Here is a 24191-nt window from a genome sequence, read left to right on the forward strand (position 1 = left end):
TATTTCATTTTAACGTTTAGGGCCTCCTAATGACGATGGAACACTCAAATTGCGTCTAGATTCAATACATCGTTTTCCAGGAGACTTGTTTCCAAGGGGATATTGCTGCGTCGGGCACCATATGGTCCGTCTCCTGTGAGTCTAGATTTTCGAACCCGACGCAAAACTAATAGTTAATTGTAACGTTCATGGCCTCCTAATGACGATGGAACACTCAAATTGCGTCGAGATTCAATACTTCGTCCACCAGCCGACTTGTCTCCAAGGGTCTATTCCTGCCTCGGGCACCTTATCGTCGTACTTCTGTGAGTCTAGATTTTCGCATCCGACGCAAAACTAATAGTTAATTGTAACGTTCATGGCATCCTAATGACTATGGAACACTCAATTTGCGTCGAGATTCATTACATCGTCCTCCAGCCTACTTGTCTCCAAGGGGATATTGCTGCCTCGGGCACGTTATCGTCATTCTTCTGTGAGTCTAGATTTTCGAACCCGACGCAAAACTAATAATTAATTGTAACGTTCTGGGCCTCCTAATGACGATAGAACACTCAAATAGCGTCGAGATTCAATACGTCGTCCTCCAGCCGACTTGTCTCCACGGGGATATTTCTGCCTCGGGCACCATATGGTCCGTCTCCTGTGAGTCTAGATTTTCGAATCCGACACAAAACTGATATTTAATTGTAACGTTAAGGGCCTCCTAATGACGATGGAACACTCAAATTGCGTCGAGATCCAATACATCGTCCTCAAGCCGACTTGCCCTCAAGGGGATATTGCTGCCTCTGGCACCATATGGTTCGACCCCTTTCAGTCTAGATTAACGAATCCGACGCATAACTTGTAGTTAATTGTAAGTTTCAGGGCCTCCTAATGACGATGGAGCACTCAGATTGCGTCTAGATTCAATACTTCGTCCTCCCGCCGACTTGTCTCCAACGGGATATTGCTGCCTCGGGCACCTTATCGCAGTTCTTCTGTGAGTCTAGATTTTCGAAACCGACGCAAAACTAATAGTTAATTGTAACGTTCATGGCCTGCTAATGACGATGGAACACTCAAATTGCGTCGTGATTCAATATATCGTCCACCAGCCTACTTGTCTCCAAGGGTCTATTCTTGCCTCGGGCACCTTATGGTCGTTCTCCTGTGAGTCTAGATTTTCGAATCCGACGAATAACTGATAGTTAATTGTAACGTTCAGCACCTCCTAATGACGATGGAACATTCAAATTGCGTCGAGATTCAATACAACGTCCTCCAGCCGACTTATCTGCAAGGGGATATTGCTGCCTCGGGCACCTTATGGTCCGCCTCCTGTGAGTCTAGATTTTCGAATCCGACGCAAAACTGATGGTTACTTGCAACGTTCATGGCCACCTAATGACGATGGAACACTCAAATTGCGTCGCGATTCAATACATCGTCCTCCAGCCTACTTGTCTCCAAGGGGATATTGCTGCCTCGGGCACCTTATGGTACACCTCCTGTGAGTCTAGTTTTTCGAATCCGACGCAAAACTGATGGTTAATTGTAACGTTCATGTCCTCCTAATGGCGATGGAACACTCAAATTGCGTCGAGATCCAATACGTTGTCCTCCAGCCGACTTGTCTCCAAGGGTCTATCGCTGCTTCAGGCACCTTATGGTCTTTCTCCTGTGAGTCTAGATTTTCGTATCCGACGCATAACTGATAGTTAATTACAGCGTTCAGCGCCTACTAAAGACGATATAACACTCAAATTGCGTCGAGAATCAATACATCGTTCTCCCGCCGACTTGTCTACAAGGGGCACTGCCTTGGGCACCTTATGGTCCGCCTCCTGTGAGTCTAGATTTTGAAATCCGACCCAAAACTGATGGTTAATTGTAACGTTCATGGCCTCCTAATGGCGATGGAACACTCAAATTGCGTCGAGTTTCAATACATCGTCCTCCAGCCGATTTGTCTCTAAGGGGATATAGCTGCCTCGGGCATCTTATCGTCGTTCTTCTGTGAGTCTAGATTTTCGAATCCGACGCAAAACCAATGGTTAATGGTAACGTTCAGGGCCTCCTAATGACGATAGAACACTCAAATTGCGTTGAGATTCAATACGTCGTCCTTCAGCCGACTTGTCTCCAAGGGGATATTGCTGCCTCGGGCACCATATGCTCCATCTCGTGTGAGTCTAGATTTTCTAATCCGACACAAAACTGATATTTAATTGAAACGTAATGGGCCTCCTAAAGACGATTGAACACTCAAATTGCGTCGAGATTCAATATATCGTTCTCCAGCCGACTTGTCTCCATGGGGATTTTGCTGCCTCGGGCACCATATGTTTCGTCCCCTGTGAGTCTAGATTAACGAATCCGACGCATAACTTGTAGTTAATTGTAACGTTCAGGGTCTCCTAATGGCGATGGAACACTCAAATTGCGTCGAGTTTCAATACATTGTCCTCCCACCGACTTGTCTCCAACGGGATATTGCTGCCTCGGGCACCATGTGGTCCTTCTCCTGTGAGTCTAGATTTTCGAATCTGACGCAAAACTGATGGTTAATTGTAACGTTCATGGCCTCCTAATGACGATGTAACACTCAAATTGCGTCGTGATTCAATACATCGTCCTCCACGCGACTTGACTCTAAGGGGATATTGCTGCCTCAGGCATCTTATCGTCGTTCATCTGTAAGTCTAGATTTTCGAATCCGACGCAAATCTGATATTTAATTGTAACGTTCAGGGCCTCCTAATGACGATAGAACACTCAAATTGCGTCGAGATTCAATACGTCGTCCACCAGCCGACTTGTCTCCAAGGGGATATTGCTGCCTCGGGCACCATATGGTTCGTCCCCTGTCAGGTTAGATTAACGAATCCGACGCATAACTTGCAGTTAATTGTAAGGTTCAGGGCCTCCTAATGACGATGGAGTACTCAAATTGCGTCTGGATTCAATACATCGTCCTCCCGCCGAATTGTCTCCAACGGGATATTGCTGCCTCGGGCACCTTATCGTAGTTCTTCTGTGTGTCTAGATTTTCGAATCCGACGCAAAACTAATAGTTAATTGTAACGTTCATGGCCTCCTAATGACGATGGAACACTCAAATTGCGTCGAGATTCAATACATCGTCCACCAGCCAACTTGTCTCCAAGGGTCTATTCCTGCCTCGGGCACCTTATGGTCGTTCCCCTGTGAGTCTAGATTTTCGAATCCGACGAATAACTGATAGTTAATTGTAACGGTCAGCGCCTCCCAATGACGATGGAACATTCATATTTCGTCGAGATTCAATACATCGTCCTCCAGCCGACTTGTCTACAAGGGGATATTGCTACCTCGGGCACCTTATGGTCCGCCTCCTGTGAGTCTAGATTTTCGAATCCGACGCAAAACTGATGGTTAATTGTAACGTTCATGGTCTCCTAATGACGATGGAACACTCAAATTGCGTCGAGATTGAATACATCGTCCTCCAGCCGACTTGTCTCCAAAGGGATATTGCTGTCTCGGGCACCTTATGCTCCGTCTCCTGTGTGTCTATATTTTCGAATCCGACGCAAAAGTAATGGTTAATTGTAACGGTCAGGGCTTCCTACTGACGATGGAACACTCAAATTGCGTCGCGATTGAATACATCGTCCTCCAGCCGATTTGTCTCCAAGTGTCTATTGCTGCCTGTGGCACCTTATTGTCGTTCTCCTGTGAATTTAGATTTTCGAATCCGACGCAAATCTGATACTTAATTGTAACGTTCAGAGCCTAATAATGACGATGGAATACTCGAATTGCGTCGCAATTCAATACATCGTCCTAAAGCCGACTTGTCTCCAAGGGTCTATTGCTGCCTATGGCACCTAATGGTCTTGCTCCTGTGAGTCTAGATTTTCGAATCCGACGCAAATCTGATAGATAATTGTGACGTTTAGGGCCTGCTAATGACGATAAAACACTCAAATTGCGTCGAGATTCAATACGTCGTCCACCAGCCGACTTCTCTCCAAGGGGATATTCCTGCCTCGGTCACCATATGGTCCGTCTCCTGTGAGTCTACATTTTCGAATCCGACACAAAACTGATATTTCAGTCTAACGTTTAGGGCATCCTAATGACGATGGAACACACAAATTGCGTCGAGATTCAATACATCGTTTTCCAGGCGACTTGTCTCCAAGGGGATATTGCTGCCTCGGGCACCATATGGTCCGTCTCCTGTGAGTCTAGATTTTCGAACCCGACGCAAAACTTATAGTTAATTGTAACGTTTAGGGCCTCCTAATGACTATGGAACACTCAAATTGCGTCGAGATTCAATACATCGTCCTCCTGCCTACATGTCTCCAAGGGTCTATTGCTGCCTCGGGCACCTTATGGTCGTCCTCCTGTGAGTCTAGATTTTCGGATCCGACGCATAACTGATAGTTAATTGTAAAGTTCAGCGCCTCCTAATGACGATAGAACACTCAAATTGCGTCGAGATTCAATACATTGTGCTCCAGCCGACTTGTCTACAAGGGGATACTGCTGCCGCGGGCACCTTATGGTCCGCCTCCTGTGAGTCTAGATTTTCGAATCCGACGCAAAACTGATGGTTAATTGTAACGTTCATGGCCTCCTAATGACGATGGAACACTCAAATTGCGTCGCTCTCCAGCCTACTTGTCTCCAAGGGGATATTGCTGCCTCGGGCACCTTATCGTCGTTCTTCTGTGAGTCTACATTTTCGGACCCGACGCAAAACTAATGGTTAATTGTAACGTTTAGGGCCTCCTAATGACGATAGCACACTCAAATTGCGTAGAGATTCAATACGTCGTCCTCCAGCCGACTTGTCTCCAAGGGGATATTGCAGCCTCGGGCACCATATGGTCCGTGTCCTGTGAGTCTAGATTTTCGAATCCGACACAAAACTGATATTTCATTGTAACGTTAAGGGCCTCCTAATGACGATGGAACAGTCAAATTGCGTCCAGATTCAATACATCGTCCTCCAGCCGACTTGCCTCCAAGGGGATATTGCTGCCTCGGTTACCATATGGTTCGTCAACTGTCAGTCTAGATTAACGAATCCGACGCATAACTTGTAGTTAATTGTAACGTTCAGGGCCTCCTAATGACGATGGAGCACTCAAATTACGTCTAGATTCAATACATCGTCCTGCCGCCGACTTGTGTCCAACGGGATATTGCTGCCTCGGGCACCTTATGGTTCGCCTCCTGTGAGTCTAGATTTTCGTATCCGACGCAAAACTGATGGTTAATTGTAACGTTCATGGCCTCCTAATGACGATGGAACAGTCAAATTGGGTCGCAATTGAATCCATCGTCCTCCAGCCGACTTGTCTCCAAGGGTCTATTGCTGTCTCTGGCACCTAATGGTCTTGCTCCTGTGAGTCTAGATTTTCGAATCCGACGCAAATCTGATACTTAATTGTAACGTTCAGAGCCCCTTAATGACGATGGAACACTCGAATTGCGTCGCGATTCAATACATCGTCCTAAAGCCGACTTGTCTCCAAGGGTCTATCGCTGCCTATGGCAAATAATGGTCTTGCTCCTGTGAGTCTGGATTTTCGATTCCGACGCAAAACTGGTATTTCATTCTAACGTTTAGGGCCTCCTAATGACGAGGGAACATTCAAATTGCGTTGAGATGCAATACATCGACCTCCAGCCGACTTGTCTACAAGGGGATATTGCTTCCGCGGGCACCTTATGTTTCGCCTCCTGTGAGACTAGATTTGCGAATCCGTCGCAAAACCCATGGTTAATTGTAACGTTCACGGCCTCCTAATGACGATGGAACACTCAAATTGCGTCGAGATTAAATACATCGTTCTCCAGCCTACTTATCTCCAAGGGAAATTGCTGCCTCGGGCACCTTATCGTCGTTCTTCTGTGGGTCTAGATTTTCGAATCCGACGCAAAACGGATGGTTAAGTGTAACGTTCATGGCCTCCTAATGACCATGGAACACTCAAATTGCGTCGAGATTCAATACGTTGTCCACCAGAAGTCTTGTCTCCAAGGGGATATTGCTGCCTCGGGCACCGTATGGTCCGTCTCCTGTGAGTCTAGATTTTCGAATGCGACGCATACGTTGTAGTTAATTGTAACGTTCAGGGCCTCCTAATGACGATGGAACACTCGAATTGCGTCGAGATTCAATACATCGTCCTCCAGCCGACTTGTCCCTAAGGGGATATTGCTGCCTCGGGCATCATATCGTCGTTCCTCTGTGAGTCTAGATTTTCGAATCCGACGCAAATCTGATAGTTAATTGTAACGTTCAGGGCCTACTAATGACGATAGAACACTCAAATTGCGTCGAGATTCAATACGTCGTCCACCAGCCGACTTCTCTCCAAGGGGATATTGCTGCCTCGGGCACCTAATGGTCCATCTCCTGTGAGTCTAGATTTTCGAATCCGACGCAAAACTGATCGTTAAGTGTAACGTTCATGGCCTCCTAATGACGATGGATCACTCAAAATGCGTCGAGATTCAATACATCGTCCTCCAGCCGACTTGTCTCTACGGTGTATTGCTGCCTCGGGCATCTTCTCGTCGTTCTACTGTGAGTCTAGATTTTCGAATCCGACGCAAATCTGATAGTTAATTGTTACGTTCAGGGCCTGCTAATGACGAAAGATCACTCAAATTGCGTCGAGATTCAATACATCGTCCTCCAGCCGACTTGTCTCTAAGGGGATATTGCTGCCTCGGGCATCTTTTCGTCGTTCTTCTGTGAGTCTAGATTTTCGAACCGACGCAAATCTGATAGATAATTGTGACGTTTAGGGCCTGCTAATGACGATAAAACACTCAAATTGCGTCGAGATTCAATACGTCGTCCACCAGCCGACTTCTCTCCAAGGGGATATTCCTGCCTCGGTCACCATATGGTCCGTCTCCTGTGAGTCTACATTTTCGAATCCGACACAAAACTGATATTTCAGTCTAACGTTTAGGGCATCCTAATGACGATGGAACACACAAATTGCGTCGAGATTCAATACATCGTTTTCCAGGCGACTTGTCTCCAAGGGGATATTGCTGCCTCGGGCACCATATGGTCCGTCTCCTGTGAGTCTAGATTTTCGAACCCGACGCAAAACTTATAGTTAATTGTAACGGTTAGGGCCTCCTAATGACTATGGAACACTCAAATTGCGTCGAGATTCAATACATCGTCCTCCAGCCTACATGTCTCCAAGGGTCTATTGCTGCCTCGGGCACCTTATGGTCGGCCTCCTGTGAGTCTAGATTTTCGGATCCGACGCATAACTGATAGTTAATTGTAAAGTTCAGCGCCTCCTAATGACGATAGAACACTCAAATTGCGTCGAGATTCAATACATTGTGCTCCAGCCGACTTGTCTACAAGGGGATACTGCTGCCGCGGGCACCTTATGGTCCGCCTCCTGTGAGTCTAGATTTTCGAATCCGACGCAAAACTGATGGTTAATTGTAACGTTCATGGCCTCCTAATGACGATGGAACACTCAAATTGCGTCGTTCTCCAGCCTACTTGTTTCCAAGGGGATATTGCTGCCTCGGGCACCTTATCGTCGTTCTTCTGTGAGTCTACATTTTCGGACCCGACGCAAAACTAATGGTTAATTGTAACGTTTAGGGCCTCCTAATGACGATAGCACACTCAAATTGCGTAGAGATTCAATACGTCGTCCTCCAGCCGACTTGTCTCCAAGGGGATATTGCAGCCTCGGGCACCATATGGTCCGTGTCCTGTGAGTCTAGATTTTCGAATCCGACACAAAACTGATATTTCATTGTAACGTTAAGGGCCTCCTAATGACGATGGAACACTCAAATTGCGTCCAGATTCAATACATCGTCCTCCAGCCGACTTGCCTCCAAGGGGATATTGCTGCCTCGGTTACCATATGGTTCGTCAACTGTCAGTCTAGATTAACGAATCCGACGCATAACTTGTAGTTAATTGTAACGTTCAGGGCCTCCTAATGACGATGGAGCACTCAAATTACGTCTAGATTCAATACATCGTCCTCCCGCCGACTTGTGTCCAACGGGATATTGCTGCCTCGGGCACCTTATGGTTCGCCTTCTGTGAGTCTAGATTTTCGTATCCGACGCAAAACTGATGGTTAATTGTAACGTTCATGGCCTCCTAATGACGATGGAACAGTCAAATTGGGTCGCAATTGAATCCATCGTCCTCCAGGCGACTTGTCTCCAAGGGTCTATTGCTGTCTCTGGCACCTAATGGTCTTGCTCCTGTGAGTCTAGATTTTCGAATCCGACGCAAATCTGATACTTAATTGTACCGTTCAGAGCCCCTTAATGACGATGGAACACTCGAATTGCGTCGCGATTCAATACATCGTCCTAAAGCCGACTTGTCTCCAAGGGTATATCGCTGCCTATGGCAAATAATGGTCTTGCTCCTGTGAGTCTGGATTTTCGATTCCGACGCAAAACTGGTATTTCATTCTAACGTTTAGGGCCTCCTAATGACGAGGGAACATTCAAATTGCGTTGAGATGCAATACATCGACCTCCAGCCGACTTGTCTACAAGGGGATATTGCTTCCGCGGGCACCTTATGTTTCGCCTCCTGTGAGACTAGATTTGCGAATCCGTCGCAAAACCCATGGTTAATTGTAACGTTCACGGCCTCCTAATGACGATGGAACACTCAAATTGCGTCGAGATTAAATACATCGTTCTCCAGCCTACTTATCTCCAAGGGAAATTGCTGCCTCGGGCACCTTATCGTCGTTCTTCTGTGGGTCTAGATTTTCGAATCCGACGCAAAACGGATGGTTAAGTGTAACGTTCATGGCCTCCTAATGACCATGGAACACTCAAATTGCGTCGAGATTCAATACGTCGTCCACCAGCCGACTTGTCTCCAAGGGGATATTGCTGCCTCGGGCACCATATGGTCCGTCTCCTGTGGGTCTAGATTTTCGAATGCGACGCAAACGTTGTAGTTAATTGTAACGTTCAAGGCCTCCTAATGACGATGGAACACTTGAATTGAGTCGAGATTCAATACATCGTCTCCAGCCGACTTGTCTCTAAGGGGATACTGCTGCCTCGGGCATCTTATCGTCGTTCCTCTGTGAGTCTAGATTTTCGAATCCGACGCAAATCTGATAGTTAATTGTAACGTTTGGGGCCTGCTAATGACGATAAAACACTCAAATTGCGTCGAGATTCAATACGTCGTCCACCAGCCGACTTCTCTCCAAGGGGATATTGCTGCCTCGGGCACCATATGGTTCGTCTACTGTCAGTCTAGATTAACGAATCCGACGCATAACTTGTAGTTAATTGTAACGTTCAGGGCCTCCTAATGACGATGGAGCACTCAAATTGCGTCTAGATTCAATATATCGTCCTCCCGCCGACTTGTCTCCAACGGGACATTGCTGCCTCGGGCACCTTATGGTCCGCCTCCTGTGAGTCTAGATTTTCGAATCCGACGAAAAACTGATGGTTAATTGTAACGTTCATGGCCTCCTAATGACGATGGAACAGTCTAATTGCGTCGCAATTCAATCCATCGTCCTCCAGCCGACTTGTCTCCAAGGGTCTATTGCTGTCTCTGGCACGTAATGGTCTTGTTCCTGTGAGTCTAGATTTTCGAATCCGACGCAAACGTTGTAGTTAATTGTAACGTTCAGGGCCTCCTAATGACGATGGAACACTCGAATTGCGTCGAGAGTCAATACATCGTCCTCCAGCCGACTTGTCTCCAAATGGATATTGCTGTCTCTGGCACCTTATGCTCCGTCTCCTGTGAGTCTAGATTTTCGAATCCGACGCAAAACTGATGGTTAATTGTAACGGTCAGGGCCTACTAATAACGATGGAACACTCAAATTGCGTCGCGAATCAATACATCGTCCTCCAGCCGATTTGACTCCAAGGGTATATTGCTGCCTGTGGCACCTAATTGTCGTTCTCCTGGGAGTCTAGATTTTCGAATCAGACGCAAAACTGATAGTTAATTGCAACGTTCAGGGCCTACTAATGACGATGGAACACTCGAATTGCGTCGAGAGTCAATACATCGTCCTCCAGGCGACTTGTCTCATTGGGTCTATTGCTACCTCGGGCACCTTATGGTCGTTCTCCTGTGAGTCTAGATTTTCGAATCCGACGCAAAACTGATATTTCATTCTAACGTTTAGGGCCTCATAATGACGATGGAACACTCAAATAGCGGCTAGATTCAATACATCGTTTTCCAGGCGACTTGTCTCCAAGGGGATATTGCTGCCTCGGGCACCATATGGTCCGTCTCCTGTGAGTCTAGATTTTCGAACCCGACGCAAAACTTGTAGTTAATTGTAACTTTCAGGGCCTCCTAATGACGATGGAACACTGAAATTGCGTCGAGATTCAATACATCGTCCTCCAGCCGACTTGTCTCTAAGGGGATATTGCTGCCTCCGGCATCATATCGTCGTTCTTCTGTGAGTCTAGATTTTCGAATCCGACGCAAAACTAATTGTTAATGGTAACGTTCAGGGCCTCGTAATGACGATAGAACACTCAAATTGCGTTCAGATTCAATACGTCGTCCTCCAGCCGACTTGTCTCCAAGGGGATATTGCTGAATCGGCACCATATGTTCCGTCTCCTGTGAGTCTAGATTTTCTAATCCGACACAAAACTGATATTTAATTGTAACGTTAAGGGCCTCCTAATGACGATGGAACACTCAAATTGCGTCGAGATTCAATACATCGTCCTCCAGTCGACTTGTGTACAAGGGGATATTGCTGCCTCGGGCACCTTATGGTCGTTCTCCAGTGAGTCTAGATTTTCGAATCCGACGCAAAACTGATAGTTAATTGTAACGAACATGGCCTCCTAATGACGACTGATCACTTGTCTCCAAGGGTCCATTGCTGTCTCTGGCAACTAATGGTCTTGCTCCTGTAAGTCCAGATTTTCGAATCGGACGCATAACTGATAGTTAATTGTATCGTTCAGGACCTCCTAGTGACGAAGAACACTAAAATAGCGTCGAGATTCAATACATCGTCCTCCAGCCGACTTGTCTCCAAGGGGATATTTCTGCCTCGGGCACCATATGGTCCGTGTCCTGTGAGTCTAGATTTTCCAATCCGACACAAAACTGATATTTCATTGTAACGTTAAGGGCCTCCTAATGACGATGGAACACTCAAATTGCGTCGAGATTCAATACATCGTCCTCCAGCCGACTTGCCTCCAAGGGGATATTGCTACCTCGGACACCATATGGTTCGTCAACTGTCAGTCTAGATTAACGAATCCGACGCATAACATGTGGTTAATTGTAACGTTCAGGGCCTCCTAATGACGATGGAGCACTCAAATTACGTCTAGATTCAATACATCGTCCTCCCGCCGACTTGTCTCCAACGGGATATTGCTGCCTCGGGCACCTTATGGTCCGCCTCCTGTGAGTCTAGATATTCGTATCCGACGCAAAACTGATGGTTAATTGTAACGTTCATGGCCTCCTAATGACGGTGGAACAGTCAAATTGCGTCGCAATTCAATCCATCGTCCTCCAGCCGACTTGTCTCCAAGGGTCTATTGCTGTCTCTGGCACCTAATGGTCTTGCTCCTGTGAGTCTAGATATTCGAATCCGACGCAAAACTGATAGTTAATTGTAACGTTCAGGTCCTACTAATCACGAAGGAACACTCAAATTGCGTCGAGATTAAATACATCGTCCTCCAACCGACTTGTCTCCAAAGGGATATTGCTGTCTCGGGAACCTATTGCACCGTCTCCTGTGTGTCTAGATTTTCGAATCCGACGCAAAACTAATGGTTAATTGTAACGGTCAGGGCCTCCTACTGACGATGGAACACTAAAATTGCGTCGCGATTGAATACATCGTCCTCCAGCCGATTTGTCTCCAAGGGTCTATTGCTGCCTGTGACACCTTATTGTCGTTCTCCTGTGAGTCTAGATTTTCGAATCCGACGCAAATCTGATACTTAATTGTAACGTTCAGAGCCCCTTAAAGACGATGGAACACTCGAATTGCGTCGCGATTCAATACATCGTCCTAAAGCCGACTTGTCTCCAAGGGTCTATCGCTGCCTATGACACGTAATGGTCTTGCTCCTGTGAGTCCAGATTTTCGATTCCGACGCAAAACTGGTATTTCATTCTAACGTTTAGGGCCTCCTAATGACGAGGGAACATTCAAATTGCGTCGAGATGCAATACATCGGCCTCCAGCCGACTTGTCTACAAGTGGATATTGCTTCCGCGGGCAACTTCTGTTTCGCCTCCTGTGAGTCTAGATTTTCGAATCCGACGCAAAACCGATGGTTAATTGTAACGTTCACGGCCACCTAATGACGATGGAACACTCAAATTGCGTCGAGATTAAATGCATCGTTTCCAGCCTACTTGTCTCCAACGGAAATTGCTGCCTCGGGCACCTTATCGTCGTTCTTCTGTGAGTCTAGATTTTCGAATCCGACGCAAAACGGATGGTTAAGTGTAACGTTCATGGCCTCCTAATGACCATGGACACTCAAATTGCGTCGAGATTGAACACATCGTCCTTGTGCCGATTTGTCTCCAAGGGGATATTGCTGCCTCGGGAGCCATATGGTCCTTCTCCTGTGAGTCTAGATTTTCGAATCCGACGCAAAAGTTGTAGTTAATTGTAACGTTCAGGGCCTCCTAATGACGATAGAATACTCAAAATGCGTCCAGATTCAATACATCTTCCTCCCGCCGACTTGTCTCCGACGGGATATTGCTGCCTCGGGCACCTTATCGTAGTTCTTCTGTGAGTCTAGATTTTCGAATCCGACGCAAACGTTGTAGTTAATTGTAACGTTCAGAGCCTCCTAATGGCGATGGAACACAGGAATTGCGTCGAGAGTCAATACATCGTCCTGCAGGCGACTTGTCTCCAAGGGTCTATTTCTGCCCCGGCACCTTATGTTCGTTCTCCAGTGAATCTAGATTTTCGAATCCGACGAAAAACTGATAGTTAATTGCAACGATAAGGGCCTCCTAATAACGATGGAAATCTCAAATTGCGTCGCGATTCAATACATCGTCCTCCAGCCGATTTGTTTCCAAGGGTCTATTGCTGCCTGTGTCACCTAATTGTCGTTCTCCTATGCGTCTAGATTTTCGAATCCGTCGTAAATCTGATAGTTAATTGTAACGTTCAGGGCCTACTGATGACAATGGAACACTCGAATTGCGTCAAGAGTCAATACATCGTCTTCCAGGCGACTTGTCTCAAAGGGTCTATTGCTGAATCGGGCACCTTATGGTCGCTCTACTGTGAGTCTAGATTTTCGAATCCGACGCTAAACTGATATTTCATTCTAACGTTTAGAGCCTCCTAATCACGATGGAACACTCAAATTGCGTCTAGATTCAATACATCGTTTTCCTGGCGACTTGTCTCCAAGAGGACATTGCTGCCTCGGGCACCATATGGTCCGTCTCCTGTGAGTCTAGATTTTCGGACCCGACGCAAAACTTGTAGTTAATTGTAACGTTGAGGGCCTCCTAATGACGATGGAACACTAAAATTGCGTCGAGATTCAATACATCGTCCTCCAGCCGACTTGTCTCCAAGGGTCTATTCCTGCCTCGGGCCCCTTATGGTCGTTCTCCTGTGAGTAGATTTTCGAATCCGACGAATAACTGATAGTTAAAAGCGTCGTTCAGCGCCTCGTAATGACGATGGAACACTCAAATTGCGTCGAGATTCAATACATCGTCCTCCAGCCGACTTGTGTACAAGGGGATATTGCTGCCTCGGGCACCTTATGATCGTTCCCCAGTGAGTCTAGATTTTCGAATCCGACGCAAAACTGATAGTTAATTGTATCGTTCATGTCTCCTAATGACGATGGAACACTTGTCTCCAAGGGTCTATTGCTGTCTCTGGCAACTAATGGTCTTGCTCCTGTAAGTCCAGATTTTCGAATCCGACGCATAACCGATAGTTAATTGTATCGTTCAGGACCTCCTAGTGACGAAGAACACAAAAATTGCGTCGAGATTCAATACATCGTCCTCCAGCCGACTTGTCTCCAAAGGGGCTATTGCTGTCTCGGGCACCTTATGCTCCGTCTCCTATGAGTCTAGACTTTCGAATCCGACATAAAACTGATTGTTAAATGTAACGGTCAGGGCCTCCTAATGACGATGGAACACTCGAAGTGCGCCGAGAGTCAATACGTCGTCCTCCAGGCGACTTGTCTCCAAGGGGATACTGCTGCCTCGGGCACCAATTGGTCCGTCTCCTGTGAGTCTAGATTTTCGAACCCGACGCAAAACTTGTATTTAATTGTAACGTTCAGCGCCTCCTAATGACGATAGAACACTCAAATTGCGTCGAGATTGAATACATTGTCCTCCAGCCTACTTGTCTCCAAGGGGATACTGCTGCCTCGGGCACCTTAATGTCGTTCTCCTGTGAGTGTACATTTTCGAATCCGACGCAAAACTAATAGTTAATTGTAACGTTCAGGGCCTCCTAATGACGATAGAACACTCAAATTGCGTCGAGATTCAATACGTCGTCCTCCAGCCGACTTGTCTCCAAGAGGATATTGCTGCCTCGGGCACCTTAATGTCGTTCTCCTGTGAGTCTAGATTTTCGAATCCGACGCAAAACTAATAGTTAATTGTAACGTTCAGGGCCTCCTAATGACGATGGAACACTCAAATTGCGTCGCGATTCAATACATCGTCCTAAAGCCATCTTGTCTCCAAGGGTCTATTGCTGCCTATGGCACCTAATGGTCTTGCTCCTGTGAGTCTAGATTTTCGAATCCGACGCAAAAGTAATGGTTAATTGTAACGGTCAGGGCCTACTAGTGACGATGGAACATTCAAATTGCGTCGCGATTCAATACATCGTCCTCCAGCCGATTGGTCTCCAAGGGCCTATTGCTGCCAGTGGCACCTAATTGTCGTTCTCCTAGGCGTCTAGATTTTCGAATCCGACGCAAATCTGATAGTTAACTGTAACGTTCAGGGCCTACTAATGACAATGGAACACTCGAATTGCGTCGAGAGTCAATACATCGTCTTCCAGGCGACTTGTCTCAAAGGGTCTATTGCTGCCTCGGGCACCTTATGGTCGTTCTCCTGTGAGTCTAGATTTTCGAATCCGACGCTAAACTGATATTTCATTGTAACGTTTAGAGCCTCCTAATGACGATGGAACACTCAAATTGCGTCTAGATTCAATATATCGTTTTCCAGGCGACTTGTCTCCAAGAGGATATTGCTGCCTCGGGCACCATGTGGTCCGTCTCCTGTGAGTCTAGATTTTCGAACCTGACGCAAAACTTGTAGTTAATTGTAACGTTCAGGGCCTCTTAATGACGATGGAACACTCAAATTGCGTCGAGATTCAATACATCGTCCGCCAGCCCACTTGTCTCCAAGGGTCTATTGCTGCCTCGGCCAGCTTATGGTCGTTCTCCTGTGAGTCTAGACTTTCGGATCCAACGCATAACTGATAGTTAATTGTATCGTTCAGCGCCTCCTAATGACGGTAGAACACTCAAATTGCGTCGAGATTCAATACATTGTCCTCCAGCCGACTTGTCCACAAGGGGATATTGCAGCCTCGGGCACCTTATGGTCCACCTCCTGTGAGGTCGAATCCGACGCAAAACTGGTGGTTAATTGTAACGTTCATGGCCTCCTAATGACGGTGGAACACTCAAATTACGTCCAGATTCAATACATCGCCCTGCAGCCTGCTTGTCTCCAAGGGTATATTGCTGCCTCGGGCACCTTATTGTCGTTCTTCTGTGAGTCTAGATTTTCGAAACCGACGCAAATCTAATAGTTAATTGTATCCTTCAGGGCCGCCTAATGACAATGGAACAAACAAATTGCGACGAAATCCAATACGTCGTCCTCCAACCGACTTGTCTCAAAGGGTCTATTGCTGCTTCAGGCATCTTATGGTCTTTCTCCTGTGAGTCTAGATTTTCGGATCCGACGCATAACTGATAGTTAATTATAGCGTTCAGCGCCTACTAATGACGATGGAACACTCAAATTGCGTCGAGACTCAATACATCGTTCTCCAGCCGACTTGTCTACAAGGGGCACTGCCTTGGGCACCTAATGGTCCGCCTCCTGTGAGTCTAGATTTTGGAATCCGACGCAAAACTGATGGTTAATTGTAACGTTCATGGCCTCCTAATGACGATGGAACACTCAAATTGCGTCGAGATTCAATACATCGTCCTCCAGCCGACTTGTCTCTAAAGGGGATATTGCTGCCTCGCACATCTTATCGTCGTTCTTCCGTGAGTCTAGATTTTCGAATCCGATGCAAAACTAATGGTTAATGGTAACGTTCAGGGCCTCCTAATGGCGATAGAACACTCAAATTGCGTTCAGATTCAATACGTCGTCCTCCTGCCCTCTAGTTTCTAAAAGGATATTGCTGCCTCGGGCACCATATGGTCCGTCTCCAGTGAGTCTAGATTTTCGAATCCGACGCAAAACTTGTAGTTGATTGTAACGTTCAGGGCTACCTAATGACGATGGAACACTCGTATTGCGTCGAGATTCAATACATCGTCCTCCAGCCGACTTGTGTGCAAGGGAATATTGCTGCCTCGGGCAGCTTATGGTCCGCCTCCTGTGAGTCTAGATTTTCGAATCCGACGCAAAACTGATTGTTAATTGTAACGTTCATGGCCTCCTAATGACGATGGAACACTTAAATTGCGTCGCGATTCAATACATCGTCCTCCAGCCGACTTGTTTCCAAGGGTCAATTGCTGCCTGTGGCACTTTATTGTCGTTCTCCTGTGAGTCTAGATTTTCGAATCCGACGCAAATCTGATACTTAATTGTAACGTTCGGAGCCTCCTAATGTCGATGGAACACTCGAATTGCGTCGAGAGTCAATACATCGTCCTCCAGGCGACTTTTCTCCAAGGGTCTATTGCTGCCTGGGGCACCTTATGGTCGTTCTCCAGTGAGTCTAGATTTTCGAATCCGACGCAAAACTGATAGTTAATTGTAACATTCATGGCCTCCTAATGACGATGGAACACTCAAATTGCGTCGAGATTCAATACATCGTCCTCCAGCCTACTTGTCTCCAAGAGGATATTGCTGCCTCGGGCACCTTAATATCGTTCTCCTGTGAGTCTAGATTTTCGAATCCGACGCAAAACTAATAGCTAATTGTAACGTTCAGGGCCTCCTAATGACGATAGAACACTCAAATTGCGTCGAGATTCAATACGTCGTCCTCCAGCCGACTTGTCTCCAAGGGGATATTGCTGCCTCGGGCACCATATGGTCCGTATCCTGTGAGTCTAGATTTTCGAATCAGACACAAAACTGATATTTAATTGTAACGTTCATGGCCTCCTAATGACGATGTAACACTCAAATTGCGTCGAGATTCAATTCATCGTCCTCCAGCCGACTTGTCTCCAAGGGTCAATTTCTGACTCGGCACCTTATGGTCGTTCTCCAGTGAGTCTAGATTTTCGAATCCGACGAAAAACTGATAGTTAATTGCAACGTTAAGGGCCTCCTAATGACGATGGAACACTCAAATTGCGTCGCGATTCAATACATCGACCTAAAGCCATCTTGTCTCCAAGGGTCTATTGCTGCCTATGGCACCTAATGGTCTTGCTCCTGTGAGTCTAGATTTTCGAATCCGACGCAAAACTGATGGTTAATTGTAACGGTCATGGCCTACTAATGACGATGGAACATTCAAATTGCGTCGCGATTCAATACATTGTCCTCCAGTCGATTTGTCTCCAAGGGCCTATTGCTGCCTGTGGCACCTAATTGTCGTTCTCCTAGGCGTCTAGATTTTCGAATCCGACGCACATCTGATAGTTAATTGTAACGTTCAGGGCCTCCTAATGACGATGGAACACTCAAATTGCGTCGAGATTCAATACATCGTCCTCCAGCCCACTTGTCTCCAAAGGTCTATTGCTGCCTCGGGCAGCTTATGGTCGTTCTCCTGTGAGTCTAGACTTTCGGATCCAACGCATAACTGATAGTTAATTGTATCGTTCAGGGCCTCCTAATGACGATGGAACACTCAAATTGCGTCGAGATTCAATACATCGTCTTCCAGGCGACTTGTCTCAAAGGGTCTATTGCTGCCTCGGGCACCTTATGGTCGTTCTCCTGTGAGTCTAGATTTTCGAATCCGACGCTAAACTGATATTTCATTGTAACGTTTATAGCCTCATAATGACGATGGAACACTCAAATTGCGTCTAGATTCAATTTATCGTTTTCCAGGCGACTTGTCTCCAAGAGGATATTGCTGTCTCGGGCACCATATGGTCCGTCTCCTGTGAGTCTAGATTTTCGAACCCGACGCAAAACTTGTAGTTAATTGTAACGTTCAGGGCCTCCTAATGACGATGGAACACTCAAATAGCATCGAGATTCAATCCATCGTCCTGCAGCCCACTTGTCTCCAAGGGTCTATTCCTGCCTCGGGCAGCTTATGGTCGTTCTCCTGTGAGTCTAGACTTTCGGATCCAACGCATAACTGATAGTCAATTGTATCGTTCAGCGCCTCCTAATAACGGTAGAACACTCAAATTGCGTCGAGATTCAATACATTGTCCTCCAGCCGACTTGTCTACAAGGGGATATTGCTGCCTCGGGCACCTTATGGTCCACCTCCTGTGAGGTCGATTCCGACGCAAAACTGATGGTTAATTGTAACGTTCATGGCTTCCTAATGACGATGGAACACTCAAATTGCGTCGCGATTCAGTACTTCGTCCTCCAGCCGACTTGTTTCCAAGGGTCAATTTCTGCCTGTGGCACCTTATTGTCGAACCCCTGTGAGTCTAGATTTTCGAATCCGACGCAAATCTGATACTTAATTGTAACGTTCAGAGCCTCCTAATGTCGATGGAACACTCGAATTGCGTCGAGAGTCAATACATCGTCCTCCAGGCGACTTATCTCCAAGGGTCTATTGCTGCCTCGGGCACCTTATGGTCGTTCTCCAGTGAGTCTAGATTTTCGAATCCGACGCAAAACTGATAGTTAATTGTAACATTCATGGCCTCCTAATGACGATGGAACACTCAAATTGCGTCGCGATTCAATACATCATCCTCCGGCCGACTTTTCTCCAAGGGTCTATTGCAGTCTCTGGCACCTAATGGTCTTGCTCCTGTGAGTCTAGATTTTCGAATCCAACGCAAAACTGATAGTTAATTGTAACGTTCAGGTCCTCCTAATGACGAAGGAACACTCAAATTGCGTCGAGATTCAATACATCGTCCTCCAGCCGACATGTCTCCAAAGGGATATTGCTGTCTCGGGCACCATATGCTCCGTCTCCTGTGAGTCTAGATTTTCGAATCCGACGCAAAACTGATGGTTAATTGTAACGGTCAGCGCCTACTAATGACGATGAAAAACTCAAATTGCGTCGCGATTCAATACTTCGTCCTCCAGCCGATTTGTCTCAAAGGGTCTGTTGGTGCCTGTGGCACCGAATTGTCGTTCTATTGGCAGTCTAGATTTTCGAATCCGACGCAAATCTGATAGTTAATTGTAACGTTCAGGGCCTACTAATGACGATGGAACACTCGAATTGCGTCGAGAGTCAATACATCGTCCTCCAGGCGACTTCTCTCAAAGGGTCTACTGCTGCCTCTGGCACCTTATGGTCGTTCTCCTGTGAGTCTAGATTTTCGAATCCGACGCAAAACTGATATTTCATTCTAACGTTTAGTGCCTCCTAATGACGATGGAACACTCAAATTGTGTCTAGATTCAATACAACGTTTTCCAGGCGACTTGTCTCGAAGAGGATATTGCTGCCTTGGGCACCATATGTTCCGTCCCCTGTGAGTCAAGACTTTAGAACCCGACGCAAAACTTGTAGTTAATTGTAACGTTCAGGGCCTCCTAATGACGATGGAACACTCAAATTGCGTCGAGATTCAATACATCGTCCTCCAGCCCACTTGTCTCCAAGGGTCTTTTGCTGCTTCGGGCAGCTTATGGTCGTTCTCCTGTGAGTCTAGACTTTCGGATCCAACGCATAACTGATAGTTCATTGTAACGTTCAGCGCCTCCTAATGACGATAGAACACTCAAATTGCGTCGAGATTCAATACATTGTCCTCCAGCCGACTTGTATACAAGGGGATATTGCTGCCTCGGGCACCTTATGGTCCACCTCCTGTGAGGTCTAATCCGACGCAAAACTGATGGTTAATTGTAACGTTCATGGCCTCCTAATGACGATGGAACACTCAAATTGCGTCGAGATTCAATACATCGCCTTCAGCCTACTTGTCTCCAAGGGTATATTGCTGCCTCGGGCACCTTATCGTCGTTCTTTTGTAAGTCTAGTTTTCAAAACCGACGCAAATCTAATAGTTAATTGTAATTGTAATGATGACGATGGAACACTCAAATTGCGTCGAGATTCAATACATCGTTCTCCAGCGGACTTGCCTACAAGTGGCACTGCCTTGGGCACCTTATGGTCCGCCTCCTGTGAGTCTAGATTTTCGAATCCGACGCGAAACTGATGGTTAATTGTAACGGTCAGGGCCTCATATTGGCGATGGAACACACATAATTGCGTCGCGATTCAATACATCGTCCTCCAGCCGATTTGTCTCCAAGGGTCTATTGCTGGCTGTGGCACCTAATTGTGGGAGTCTAGATTTTCGAATTCGACTCAATTCTGAAAGTTAATTGTAACGTTCAGGGCCTCCTAAAGACGATGGAGCACTCGAATTGCGTCGAGAGTCAATACATCGTCCTCCAGGCGACTTGCCTCCAAGGGGATATTGCTGCCTCGGGCACCATTTGGTCCGTCTCCTGTGAGTCTAGATTTTCGAACCCGACGCAAAACTTGTAGTTAATTTTAACGTTCAGCGCCTCCTAATGACGATAGAACACTCAAAATGCGTGGAGATTCAATACATTGTCCTCCAGCCGACTTGTCTACAAGGAGATATTGCTGCCGCGGGCACCTTATGGTCCGCCTCCCATGAGTCTAGATTTTCGAATCCGGCGCAAAACTGATGGTTAATTGTAACGTTCATGGCCTCCTAATGACGGTGGAACACTCAAATTGCCTCGAGATTCAATACATCGTCCTCCAGCTTACTTGTCTCCAAGGGGACGCAATACTGATAGTTAATTGTAACTTTCAGGACCTACTAATGACGAAGGAACACTCTAATTGCGTCGAGATTAAATACATCGTCCTATAGCCGACTTGTCTCCAAAGGGATATTGCTGTCTCGGGCACCTTATGCTCCGTCTCCTGTGTGTCTAGATTTTCGAATCCGACGCAAAGGTAATGGTTAATTGTAACGGCCAGGGCCTCCTACTGACGCTGGAACACTCAAATTGCGTCGCGATTGAATGCATCGTCCTCCAGCCGATTTGTCTCCAAGGGTCTATTGCTGCCTGTGGCACCTTATTGTCGTTCTCCTGTGAGTCTAGATTTTCGAATCCGACGCAGATCTGATACTTAATTGTAACGTTCAGGGCCTCTTAATGACGATGGAACACTCAAATTGCGTCGCGATTCAATACATCGTCCTGCAGCCGATTTGTCTGAAAGGGTCTATTGCTGCCTGTGGCACCGAATTGTCGTTCTATTGGGAGCCTAGATTTTCGAATCCGACGCAAATCTGATAGTTAATTGTAACGTTCAGGGCCTACTAATGACGATGGAACACTCGAATTGCGTCGAGAGTCAATACATCGTCCTCCAGGCGACTTCTCTCAAAGGGTCTACTGCTGCCTCGGGCAGCTTATGGTCGTTCTCCTGTGAGTCTAGATTTTCGAATCCGACGCAAAACTGATATTTCATTCTAACGTTTAGTGCCTCCTAATGACGATAGAACACTCACATTGCGTCGAGATTCAATACATTGTCCTCCAGCCGACTTGTCTACATGGGGATATTGCTGCCTCGGGCACCTTATGGTCCACCTCCTGTGAGGTCTAATCCGACGCAAAACTGATGGTTAATTGTAACGTTCATGGCCTCCTAATGACGATGGAACACTCAAATTGCGTCGAGATTCAATACATTGCCTTCAGCCTACTTGTCTCCAAGGGTATATTGTTGCCTCGGTCACCTTATCGTCGTTCTTCTGTAAGTCTAGATTTTCAAAACCGACGCAAATCTAATAGTTAATTGTAACGTTCAGGGCCTCCTAATGACGATGGAACACTTAAATTGCGTCGAGATTCAATACATCGTTCTCCAGCCGACTTGCCTACAAGTGGCACTGCCTTGGGCACCTTATGGTCCGCCTACTGTGAGTCTAGATTTTGGGATCCGAAGCAACACTGATGGTTAATTGTAACGTTCAGGACCTCCTTATGACGAAGAACACTCAAATTGCGTCGAGATTCAATCCATCGTCCTCCAGCCGACTTGTCTCCAAAGGGTTATTGCTGCCTGTGGCACCTTATTGTCGTTCTCCTGTGAGTCTAGATTTTCGAATCCGACGCAGATCTGATACTTAATTGTAACGTTCAGGGCCCCTTAATGACGATGGAACACTCAAATTGCGTCGCGATTCAATACATCGTCCTCCAGCCGATTTGTCTCAAAGGGTCTATTGCTGCCTGTGGCACCGAATTGTCGTTCTATTGGGAGTCTAGATTTTTGAATCCGACGCAAATCTGATAGTTAATTGTAACGTTCAGGGCCTACTAATGACGATGGAAAACTCGAATTGCGTCGAGAGTCAATACATCGTCCTCCAGGCGACTTCTCTCAAAGGGTCTACTGCTGCCTCGGGCACCTTATGGTCGTTCTCCTGTGAGTCTAGATTTTCTAATCCGACGCAAAACTGATATTTCATTCTAACGTTTAGGGCCTCGTAATGACGATGGAACACTCAAATTGTGTCTAGATTCAATACATCGTTTTTAAGGCGACTTGTCTCGAAGAGGATATTGCTGCCTCGGGCACCATATGGTCCGTCTCCTGTGAGTCTAGACTTTAGAACCCGACGCAAAACTTGTTGTTAATTGTAACGTTCAGGGCCTCCTAATGACGATGGAACACTCAAATTGCGTCGAGATTCAATACATCGTCCTCCAGCCCACTTGTCTCCAAGGGTCTATTGCTGCTTCGGGCAGCTTATGGTCGTTCTCCTGTGAGTCTAGACTTTCGGATCCAACGCATAACTGATAGTTAATTGTAACGTTCAGCGCCTCCTAATGACGATAGAACACTCAAATTGCGTCGAGATTCAATACATTGTCCTCCAGCCGACTTGTCTACAAGGGGATATTGCTGCCTCGGGCACCATATGGTCCGTCTCCTGTGAGTCTAGACTTTAGAACCCGACGCAAAACTTGTAGTTAATTGTAACGTTCAGGGCCTCCTAATGACGATGGAACACTCAGATTGCGGCGAGATTCAATACATCGTCCTCCAGCCCACTTGTCTCCAAGGGTCTATTGCTGCTTCGGGCAGCTTATGGTCGTTCTCCTGTGAGTCTAGACTTTCGGATCCAACGCATAACTGATAGTTAATTGTAACGTTCAGCGCCTCCTAATGACGATAGAACACTCATAATTGCGTCGCGATTTAATACATCGTCCTCCAAACGATTTGTCTCCAAGGGTCTATTGCTGGCTGTGGCACCTAATTGTCGTTCTCCTGGGAGTCTAGATTTTCGAATCCGACTCAATTCTGAAAGTTAATTGTAACGTTCAGGGCCTTCTAAAGACGATGGAACCCTCGAATTGCGTCGAGAGTCAATACTTCGTCCTCCAGGCGACTTGTCTCCAAGGGGACATTGCTGCCTCGGGCACCGTTTGGTCCGTCTCCTGTGAGTCTAGATTTTCGAACCCGACGCAAAACTTGTAGTTAATTGTAACGTTCAGCGCCTCCTAATGACGATAGAACACTCAAATTGCGTCGCGATTGAATACATCGTCCTCCAGCCGATTTGTCTCCAAGGGTCTATTGCTGCCTGTGGCACCTTATTGTCGTTGTCCTGTGAGTCTAGATTTTCGAATCCGACGCAAATCTGATACTTAATTGTAACGTTCGGAGCCCCCTAATGACGATGGAACACTCGAGTTGCGTCGAGAGTCAATACATCGTCCTCCAGGCGACTTGTCTCCAATGGTCTATTTCTGACTCGGCACCTTACAGTCGTTCTCC

The sequence above is a fragment of the Schistocerca serialis genome, unplaced genomic scaffold (assembly GCF_023864345.2).
Source record: "Schistocerca serialis cubense isolate TAMUIC-IGC-003099 unplaced genomic scaffold, iqSchSeri2.2 HiC_scaffold_1362, whole genome shotgun sequence".
Classification (NCBI taxonomy): Eukaryota; Metazoa; Arthropoda; class Insecta; order Orthoptera; family Acrididae; genus Schistocerca; species Schistocerca serialis.